Source organism: Moschus berezovskii, chromosome 17 (assembly GCF_049115385.1).
Source record: "Moschus berezovskii isolate FMDL1 chromosome 17, NW_MosBer_1.0, whole genome shotgun sequence".
Taxonomy (NCBI): domain Eukaryota; kingdom Metazoa; phylum Chordata; class Mammalia; order Artiodactyla; family Moschidae; genus Moschus; species Moschus berezovskii.
In genome coordinates, this window is record NC_142476.1 from 1,073,063 (window position 1) to 1,083,178 (window position 10,116).

At 47.0% G+C, this 10,116-nt stretch overlaps 1 pseudogene; it reads left to right on the forward strand.

Moving 5' to 3' along the window:
- Positions 1-232: 232 nt before the first annotated feature.
- LOC148775029 (mitochondrial import receptor subunit TOM20 homolog pseudogene) lies at positions 233-943 on the forward strand (annotated as a pseudogene).
- The last annotated feature ends 9,173 nt before the right edge of the window (positions 944-10,116 follow it).

Here is a 10,116-nt window from a genome sequence, read left to right on the forward strand (position 1 = left end):
ATCCCGGGGGTTCTCTTTCAATCGATACAGTGGAATCAGGTCTTAAGTCGAGCGGAAGGGGAAAGCGCTGTCATTTTGAATTGTGGCACTACCCACCGAAGTCCTCTCGAGTTTAAAGGGGAGAACGGGGCGGGCATCTGAGCTGCGCCATGCACTCGGCTCCGAGGCGTCACCGTCAATGGCTCTTTTGCGGGCCCCGCCGCAGCCGACCCAGTTCCTCGGTGAAGAGAAGATGGTGGGCCGGAACAGCGTCATCGCCGCCGGCATGTGCGGGGCCCTTTTCATCGGTTACTGGATTTACTTCGACCGCAAGAGACAGAGTGACCCCAACTTCAAGAACCGGCTGCGAGAACAAAGAAAGAAACAGAAGCTTGCCAAGGAGAGAGCTGGGCTTTCCAAGTTACCTGACCTTAAAGATGCTGAAGCCATTCAGAAATTCTTTCTGGAAGAAATACAACTTGATGAAGAATTACTAGCTCAAGGTGAATATTAGAAGGGTGTGGACCATCTGACAAATGCAATTGCTGTGTGTGGACAGCCACAGCAGTTACTGCAAGTGTTGCAACAAATTCTTCCACCACCAGTGTTCCAGATGCTTCTGACTAAGCTCCCAACAATTAGTCAGAGAATTGTAAGTGCTCAGAGCTTGGCTGAAGATGATGTGGAATGAGAAACAAATGTCAACATAATGATCTCAATTAAAGCGTATTCTTAAAATCTTAACTCAGAAGATGACCGGCTCTGGGGGAGGAAGGGCAAATAAGCTTGTTATGGACTGTCCTCCACAGTGAAGTCTACCAAAGTTAATTTTTACTTTGTGTAGATCCATTTGTCTGTTTTATTTATTTTTCCCAGTGAAAAGTGTATTTTGATAGAGAGCTTTTCATTTTATAAATACACTATGAATTACTGAAATATGTATTTGTTTATTCCTAAAATGTGTAATTAGAATGTACAAATAACATCCCATTACTTACATTAAAAATACCCAGTGCTCAGTTTTGGAAGATAGGCCCAAAACAGTGTAGAAGAAAACTGAAGAATATACTTGTTTTGCTCTGCATCAGAAAGTTGGCTGGAAACTTGTGTTGATCAAAAATGAGCATTAAAATAAGAGATTATTTCTTTTATTTAATCTCTTAAATATGTGTAATGTGCTGCTATGCTATAATAACAACTTCACCCCCTCCCTTGAAATGTTTTCTTTAAATCAGTGGGTTTGATGTGTTCTGGATATTTATCTTCTTGTATTTTAGATACACGTAGTTGCAGATAGCACCAGGAATTAGATGTTTATACATTCTTAATCTGGCTGAGTAAGCTTTACCAGTTAATGCCTGCCCACTTGCCTCATATATAAACTGAGGAAATGGGTCTGCTAATTCAGCTTCTAATTCCTTTGGTTTTGTGCAGCATTTTCAAATCCCTCTTTCTGAGGGAAATACCTGTTGGGGCAGCCAGCCCTTGTGTTTTTTTATACTCTGAATTTTGCATGCTTTCCTGACTTAGTATTTTTGAATTGGTTTTTTAAAAGATATAATGTGTTGATTTTCACTGAAATCATGGTTCTGTCACTACTTTTGTAAACTAACCTGAAACGTAACCTTCACGGTAACTGGGACGATATGCTTGTAAAAGTTTTGTTCCCGTTTGCTTTTATCCTCAGTGTTCCTCCTCAATCCCCTGCCAACCCTTATCTTGTATGAGAACAAGGTGTATCTTTGTGGCTGAAGACTTGAATGAAAGATAATGGAACCTTTTATTCTCTGAATAGTGACATGTTATCTGCAGCCACAGATTAAATATCAGACCTAAGAATAAAGATCCTTGGTACTTAAAAAAATAAATAAATAAAGGGGAGAACGTCCTCCCCTTCAGATTCAAATGAAACATTGGGATTCCATACCAGACGAATCAAGGGAATCGGTCCTCATCTTGAGATGACGAGTGGAAAACGGGGCTCTTCTTGAGCTGTGCCAGGAAGCTCGCTGCTCCTCTCGAGTTTGGCTGGGTATCTCGGGAACTTCTATCGTTTCCCTTAGGGTGCCGAGTATTCTTCCGAGTTTGAAGAGGGAATGTGGGAATTCTTTTGAGCCATTGCAGGGGAAAGGAGCGTGGAGGGGGTGATTTCTTGGTGTTTCTCGAGATGCGGCTTGAAGCTTGGAGGTCTTCTCGAGTTACGACGTGGACCTCTGGGACTCGCTAGTGTTGCTGCAGGGAAGTCAGGTCTCCATTCGTGTTGAAAGTAGAAACTCGGAATGCGTTTCGAGGCGCTGCTGGGCATGAGGGCCGCATTTAGACTTCAGTCGGTAAACTCAGTGTTCCTCTCCAGTGGCCACAAGGATCTTGGGGTTGCTATGGCGGTTCCACTGGGAAGTCAGGCCTAGTCTTTGTTGAAGATGGAAAACAGCTTTCCCCCCGAGTTGTAAAACGGATGTCAGGCCTGCTGTCTGCTCAAGCGGGAAATATCGGCTTTTTCGAAAGTTTCAGAGGGAGATTCATGCTTACGATCATCTTGGGAGGTGTTACTCCATATTCGACTGGAGTTAGATTAAGTGCAACACGACTCATCTATAGTTGAGTGTGAACTTGGAGTCCTTGGACCTTGTTGCAAAATCCACGTGGTTCCCCGCGAGTGTCAATACAAGTGAGAGGACTCGTCTAGTCTTGCTAAGGGAAATCGGGAATCCTCTTCAGTTGAAAGTAGAATGGTCCATTATGATCAGGTGAGGTGTGATCACGGGGCTCCTCTTAAATTGTGGTGGGAAATTCGGAGTTCTTCTCTCATTAGGACACGTATCTCTGGGCGACCCTTGAGTTGCATCAAGGAATTTAAGTCGCATATTGAATTTTGAGAAGGAACTTGGGACTTGGCTCTAAGCGATGCAGGAAAAAAGGGGCCTCTTCTGGCTTTGAAGGAGGAATCTTGATGTTTTTCTCGAGTTGCTGCATCCTCTCGAGTAACGTCGGGAATATCAGGGAGCCTCCCGTTTTGTCTCTGGGAAAACAGAAAGCCTTTCCATTTGCAAGGGGAACCTCGGGATTCCTTTGGAGTCACTGCAGAGAAACAGGTCTACCTCTAAATTCGAGTCCGTCAACTCATGATTCCTCTCCAGTGAAAAAAGGGTTCTCGTGGTTGTTCTCAAATTCACCTGAGGAGACAGGCCTCGTCTCGGGTTCTGACATAAAACTCCGCATTATTCTCTAGTTGTAAAAGGGGTGTTAGGCCACAGTCGAGTTGAATCTCTACCTGGAGATTGTATCGAGAATGCTCGGGCAGTCAGGTCTCCACTCGCCTTGTGAGTTGATACTCGAGGATAGATTGGAATCGGTGCAGTGGAATCAGACAATATCACAAGCGGTTGGGGACATCGGTTCCTTTTTTAATTGTGTTTTGAAACCCCAAGGATCCTCCCGAGTTTCAAGGTGATACCGGCCTCCTCATAATGTGCGACGGGAAAGTCCGGATTCTATTGCAGACAAAGCAGGGGAATCGACTCTCATCTGGAAAAGAGGACAAGAAAACGGGGCACTTTGTCAGTTGTGGCAGGCAACTGTGTGTTCCTCTCGAGTGGGGCCGGGTATGATGGTGTAGTTTTGAGTCGCATAAAGGATCGTAAGTAACCTTTCGAGTTTCCAGAGGGAATTTGGGATTTCTCCTGAGAATCAGCAGCGGAAATGTTCCTCATCTCACCGTAGGGGAGAACTTATGGCTTTTCTCGAATTGAAGCAGGAACCTTGCGGTCCCTCTCGAGTATCTATTGGGACCTCAGGACCTCGCTCGTGTTGTCTCAGGTAAGTCAGGTCTCCTCTCATGTTGGAAGGGGAAGGTCAGGATTCCTCTCGGGGCACGGGAGAGGAACAGGGCCTCATCTAGAGTTGAATCCTTATATTGGTTGCTCCTCTCTAGTGGGGACGCCTATATCGGGGAACTTATTGAGTCACATAAAGGGTGTCAAGTACCTGTTCTAGTTTCAAGTGGGAATGTGGGATATCTGCTGAGACTCTGCAGCAGAATTGTTCCTCATATCACATTGAGGGGAGAATCTGGTTGTTTTTCTCCTGTTGCAGCGGGAAGCTTGGGGTTTCTCTCGAGTTGCGACTTGGACCTCAGGAACTCGCTAGTGTTGGCTCAGGTATGTCAGGTCAACTTTCGTGTTGGAAGGGGAAATTTGGGATTCCTCTCGAGGTGCAGCAGAGGAATAGGGCCACATCTAGCCTTGAGTCGGTTAACTGTGAGTTCCTCTCCAGTGGCAACAGGGATCTCAGCGTTACTAAGTAATTTCTACTGGGGAGTCAGCCTCATCTCCATTTGAGGTATGGAATTCCGCTTTCTCATTGAGATGTAAAAGAGGAGTCAGTCCTCGATTCCTGCTCTGGTCATTAAATAGGGCATTTTCTATAGTCTCAGCATGGGTGTCAGTTCTCCCATCATGTGAAGGGATACTCGGTGTTCCGTTGGAGCTGTGCAAGGACATCAGGACCTAACTCGGTTGGAGGAGGAACTCAGAGTCCTTTATCCTTGCAGCAGGATCCACAGGAGAGCACTCGACTTTCAATAGGAAACAGAGGCCTCCTCTTGTGGTGGGAGAAGAAGGAAGGATTCCTCATGAGTTGAAGCAGGGATTGAATGCACATATCATGAGGAGGTGGGGAATACGGAGCTCTTCTAGAGGTGTGCACAATAACTCGGGACTTCTCTCGATTGAAGACGGGTATTCTGGGAGGCCCTTGAGTTGTAATTATGGATTCAAGGTTCCTATTGAATCTTTAGAGAGATCTCGGATTGCTCTCCAGGCGCTGCAGGAAAAAAATGGCCTCATGTTTCGTTACCTGGGGCATCTCGTGGCTTTTGGCGAGCTGCGGTGGGAAGTTTAGCTTTCCTTTCGAATTACGACGGGTAACTCAGGGATGTAAGTTACGAGGGAATGCTCGAGATTACTCGAGTCACTGCAGAGGAGTCGGGCTTCAATTCGCATTGAAAGGGGAACCACAAAATCTTTCTCGAGATGGGGCAGGAATCTTTCGGATTACTCGAGTTGCAACAGGTGCCTCACGGAGGCTCTCAAGTGGTCTCTAGTAAGTCCGGAATCCTTTTGAGGTGTGAGTGACCTTTGGGATGCCTCTCGAGTGATTTCAAGGACTAGGGTCTCAATTATAGTTGAAGCGCTAAACTCAGGGTGCCTCTCCAGTTCTGACATCGATCTCAGTGTTCCTATGAAGTTTCAACAGGCGTGTCATGCCACGTCTCTTGTTGAGGCATGGAACTCCGCTATCTTGTCGAGTTGTTAAAGGGGTGCGAGATTCCTGTCGAGTAGAATTTCTGTCCTTGGGCTTTTACTCAATGATGTACCTGGGAAGTCAGGCCTCCCTCCATGGTTTTAGTTGATCCCATGGGTTCTACTTGAATCGGTACTGTGGAATCAGGTCTTAAGTCGAGTGGAAGGGGAAAGCGGTGTCATTTTGAATTGTGGCATGACTCACCAGTGTCCTCTCGAGTTTAAAGGTGAGAACCTCCTCCCCTTCAGATTCGAAGGGAACATCGGGATTCCATCCCAGACGAATCAAGGGAATCGGTCCTCATCTTGACATGATGAGTGGAAAACTGGGCTCTTCTTGACCTGTGGCAGGAACCTCGCTCCTCCTCTCGAGTTTGGCCAAGTATCCTGGAGAACTTCTGGAGTTGCGTATTGGATGCCGAGTATTCCTTCGAGTTTGAAGAAGGAATGTGGGGTTTCTTTTGAGCCGCTGCAGTGGAAAGGGGCATCCTGTAGCGTGGAGAGGAGAATTTCATGGTTTTTCTCGTGTTGCAGCTTGAAGCTTGGAGGTCTTTTCGAGTTACGACTTGGACCTCTGGGACTCGCTGGTGTTGCCTCAGGGAAGTCAGGTCTTCTTTGGTGTTGAAAGTAGAAACTCCGGATTCCTTTCGATGCGCTTCAGGGCATTTGGACCACATTTAGACTTGAGTCGGTTAACTCAGTGTTCCTCTCCTGTGGCCACAAGGATCTTGGGGTTACTATGGAGGTTCCACTGGGAAGTCAGGCCTAGTCTTTGTTGAAGTTGGAACTCTGCTTTCCCCCCGAGTTATAAAAGGGATGTCATGTCTGCTGTGTGCTCTAGCTTAAAGTTTCGGATTTTTCAAGAGGCTCAGTGGGAGATTCATGCCTGCGATCATATTGGGAGGTGATACTCCGTATTCCATTGGAGCTGGATTAAGCACAACACGACTCATCTATAGTTGAGTGTGAACTCGGCGTCCTTGGACCTTGCTGCAGAATCTGCAGGGTTGCTCATGAGTGTCAGTAGACGTGAGAGGACTCATCTAGTGTTCTAGGGGACAATGGGATTCCTCTTCAGTTGAAAGTGGAATGGCCCATTATGATCAGGTGAGGTGTGATCACGGGGCTCCTATTAAATTGTGTCAGGAAATTCGGAGTTCTTCTCTCATCCAGACGGGTATCTCTGGACAACCCTTGAGTTGCATCATGGAATTCAAGCCGCATATCGAATTTAAGAAGGAACTCAGGACTTCTGTCTAGGCGATGCAGGAAAAAAGGGTCTCTTCTGGCTTTGAAGGAGGAATCTCGATGTTTTTCTCGAGTTGCTGCGTCCTCTCGAGTAACCAAGGGAATATCAGGGAGCCTCCCGTTTTGTCTCTGGGAAGAGAGAAAGCCTTTCATTTTGCAAGGGGAACCTCGGGATTCCTTTGGAGTCGCTGCAGAGAAACATGTTGGCATCTAGATTCGAGTCCGTCAATTAATGATTCTCGCAGTATAAACAGGGTTTTCATGGTTGCTCTCAAAATTCACCTGGGGATTCAAGCCTCGTCTCCTGTTCAGACATGGAACTCTGCATTATTCTCTAGTTGTAAAAGGGGTGTTAGGCCACAGTCGAGTTGAATCTCTACCTGGAGATTGTATCGAGAATGCTCGGGCAGTCAGGTCTCCCCTCGCCTTGTGAGTTGATACTCGAGGATAGATTGGAATCGGTGCAGTGAAATCAGACAATATCACGAGTGCTTGAGGACATCAGTACCTTTTGAATTGTGCTTTGAACCCCAAAGATCAAACCGATTTTCAAGGTGATACAAGAGTCCTCATAATGTGCGACGGGAAAGTTCTGATTCCATTGCAGACAAAGCAGGGGAATCGACTCTTATCTGGAAAGGAGGACTGACAAACGGGGCACTTTGTCAGTTGTGGCAGGCAACTGGGTGTTCCTCTCGAGTGGGGCCGGGTATGGCGATGTAGTTTTGAGTCGTATAAAGAATGGTAAGTAACCTTTCGAGTTTCCAGAGGGAATGGATGATTTCTCTTGAGAATCTGCAGCGGAAATGTTCCTCATCTCGCCTTGAGGGGAGAATCTTGTGCTTTTTCTCAAATTGCAGCAGGAAGCTTGGGGTCCCTCTCGACTAGCGATTGGGACTTCAGGAACTCACTCATGTTGTCCCAGGGAAGTCAGGTCTCCTCTTGTGTTGCAAGGGGAACGTCGGGATTTATCTTGAGGCACGGCAGAGGAATAGGGCCTCATCTAGAGTTGAGTTCTTATATTGGGTGCTCCTATCCAGTGGGGACGATTATACAGGAAACTTTTTGAGTTGCATAAAGGTTTTTAAGTACATGTTCCAGTTTCAAGCGGAAATGTGGGACTTATCTTGAGACTCTGCAGCGAAAAATTCCTCATCCCGTATAGAGGGGAGAAACTTGTGGTTTTTCTCGCATTGAGGCATGAAGCTTGGGGATTTTCTCGAGTAGCGACTTGGACCTCAGGAACTCGCTCGTGTTGCCCCAGGGATGTCAGGTTTCCTTTCCTGTTGGAAGAGGAACTTTGGGATTCCTCTTGAGGTGCGGCAGAGGAATAGGGCCACATCTAATCTTGCGTCGGTCAACTGTGTATTCCTCTCCAGTGGCGACAGGGATCTCGGGGTAACGATGTAGGTTCTACTGGAGACTCAGCCTCGTCTCGATGATGCATGGAATTCTGCTTTCTCATCGAGAAAAAGATGTAAAAGCTGAGTCAGTACTCGGTTCCTGCTCTGGCAGTTCAATGGGGCATTTTCTATAGTCTCAGCATGGGTGTCAGGTCTCTCATCATGTTGTGAGGGGATACTCGGTGTTACATTGGAGCTGTGCAAGGACATCAGGACCTACCTCGGTTGGAGGAGGAACTCAGAGTCCTTTATCCTTGCAGCAGTATACACGGGAGAAAACTCGAGTTTCAATAGGAGACAGAGGCCTCCACTTGTGGTGGGAGAAGAATGAAGGATTCCTCATGAGTTGAAGCAGAGATTGAACGCACATATCTTGAGGAGGTGGGGAATACGGATTTCTTCTAGAGGTGTGCACAGAAACTCGGGGCTTCTCTCGATTGAAGACGGGTGTTGTGGGAGCCCTTTGAGTTGTAAATATGGATTGAAGCCTCCCATCCAATCTTGAGAGAACTCGGGATCTCTCTCCCGGCGCTGCAGGAAAAAAATGGCCTCATATTTCGCTGCCTTGGGCATCTCATGGCTTATGGCGAATTGCGGAGGGAAATGTGGCTTTCCTTTCGAGTTACGACAGGGAACTCAGGGATACTCTCATGTTGCATCATGGAAGGAAGTTACGAGGGAAAGCTCGAGATTGCTCGAGTCACTGCAGAGGAGTCGGGCTTCAATTGGCATTGAAAGGGGTAATCACAAAATGTTTCTCAAATTGGGGCTGGAATCTTTAGGATTCCTCGAGTTGCAACAGGTGCCTAAGGGAGCCTCTCAAGTTGTCTTGGGATATCCGGAATGCTTTTGAGGTGTGAGTAGCCTTTTGGATGCTTCTTGAGTGAATTCAAAGGCCTAGGGTCTCATGTGGAGTTGACGTGCTAACCTCAGGTTGCCTCTCCAGTTCTGACATGGATCTCAGTGTTCCTATGAAGTTTCAATAGGGGAGTCATGCCACATCTCTTGTTGAGGCATTGAACTTCGCTATCTTCTCGAGTTGTTAAAGGAGTGCGAGATTCCTGTTGAGTTGAATTTCTGTCCTGGGGCTATTTCTCAATGTTTCTCCTGGGAAGTCAGGTCTCCCTTCGTGGTATTAGTTGATCCCGGGGGTTCTCTTTGAATGGGTAGGGTGGAATCAGGTCTTAAGTCGAGCAAAAGGGGAAACCAGTGTCATTTTGAATTGTGGCATGACCCACTGGGGTCCTCTCGAGTTTAAAGGGGAGAACGTCCTCCCCTTCAGATTCGACGGGAACATCATGACTCCATCCCAGACAAATCAAGGGAATCGATCCTCAACTTGAGATGACAAGTGGAAAACGGGGCTCTTCTTGAGCTGTGGCAGGAACCTCGCTGCTCCTCTCGAGTTTGGCCGGGTATCTCGGGGAACTTCTGGAGTTGTGTATAGGGTGCTGAGTATTCTTTCGAGTTTGAAGAGGGAATGTGGGATTTCTTTTGAGCCGCTGCAGCGGAAAGGGGCGTCCTGTAGCGTGGAGGGGAGAATTTCATAGTTTTTCACGAGTTCGGCTTGAAGTTTGGAGGTCTTCTCGAGTTACGACATGGACCTCTGTGACTCGCTAGTGTTGCCTCAGAGAATTCAGGTCTCGTTTAGTGTTGAAAGTAGACCTCGGGATTCCTCTCCAGGCGCTGCAGGGTATGAGGGCCACATTTAGACTTGAGTCGGTAAACTCAGGTTTCATCTCCAGTGGCCACAGTGATCTTGGAGTTGCTATGGAGGTTCCACTGGGAAGTCAGGCCTAGTTTTGTTGAAGATTGAACTCTGCATTCCCCCCTAGTTGTAAAATGGATGTCAGGCCTGCTGACTGCTCAAGCGGGAAATTTCAGCTTTTTTGAAAGCCTCAGTGGGGAATTCATGCCTACGATCATGTTGGGAGGTATTTCATTCTGTATTTCATTGGAGCTGGGTTAAGCACAACATGACTCATCTATAGTTGAGTGTGAACTCGGAGTCCTTGGACATTGCTGCAGAATCCACTGGGCTGCCCGCGAGTGTAAATAGAAGTGACAGGACTCTTGTAGTGTTGCTAGAGGAAGTTAGAATTGCTCTTCAGTTGAAAGTGGAATGGCCCATTATGATCAGGTGAGGTGTGATCACGGGGCTCCTATTAAATTATGTCAGGAAATTC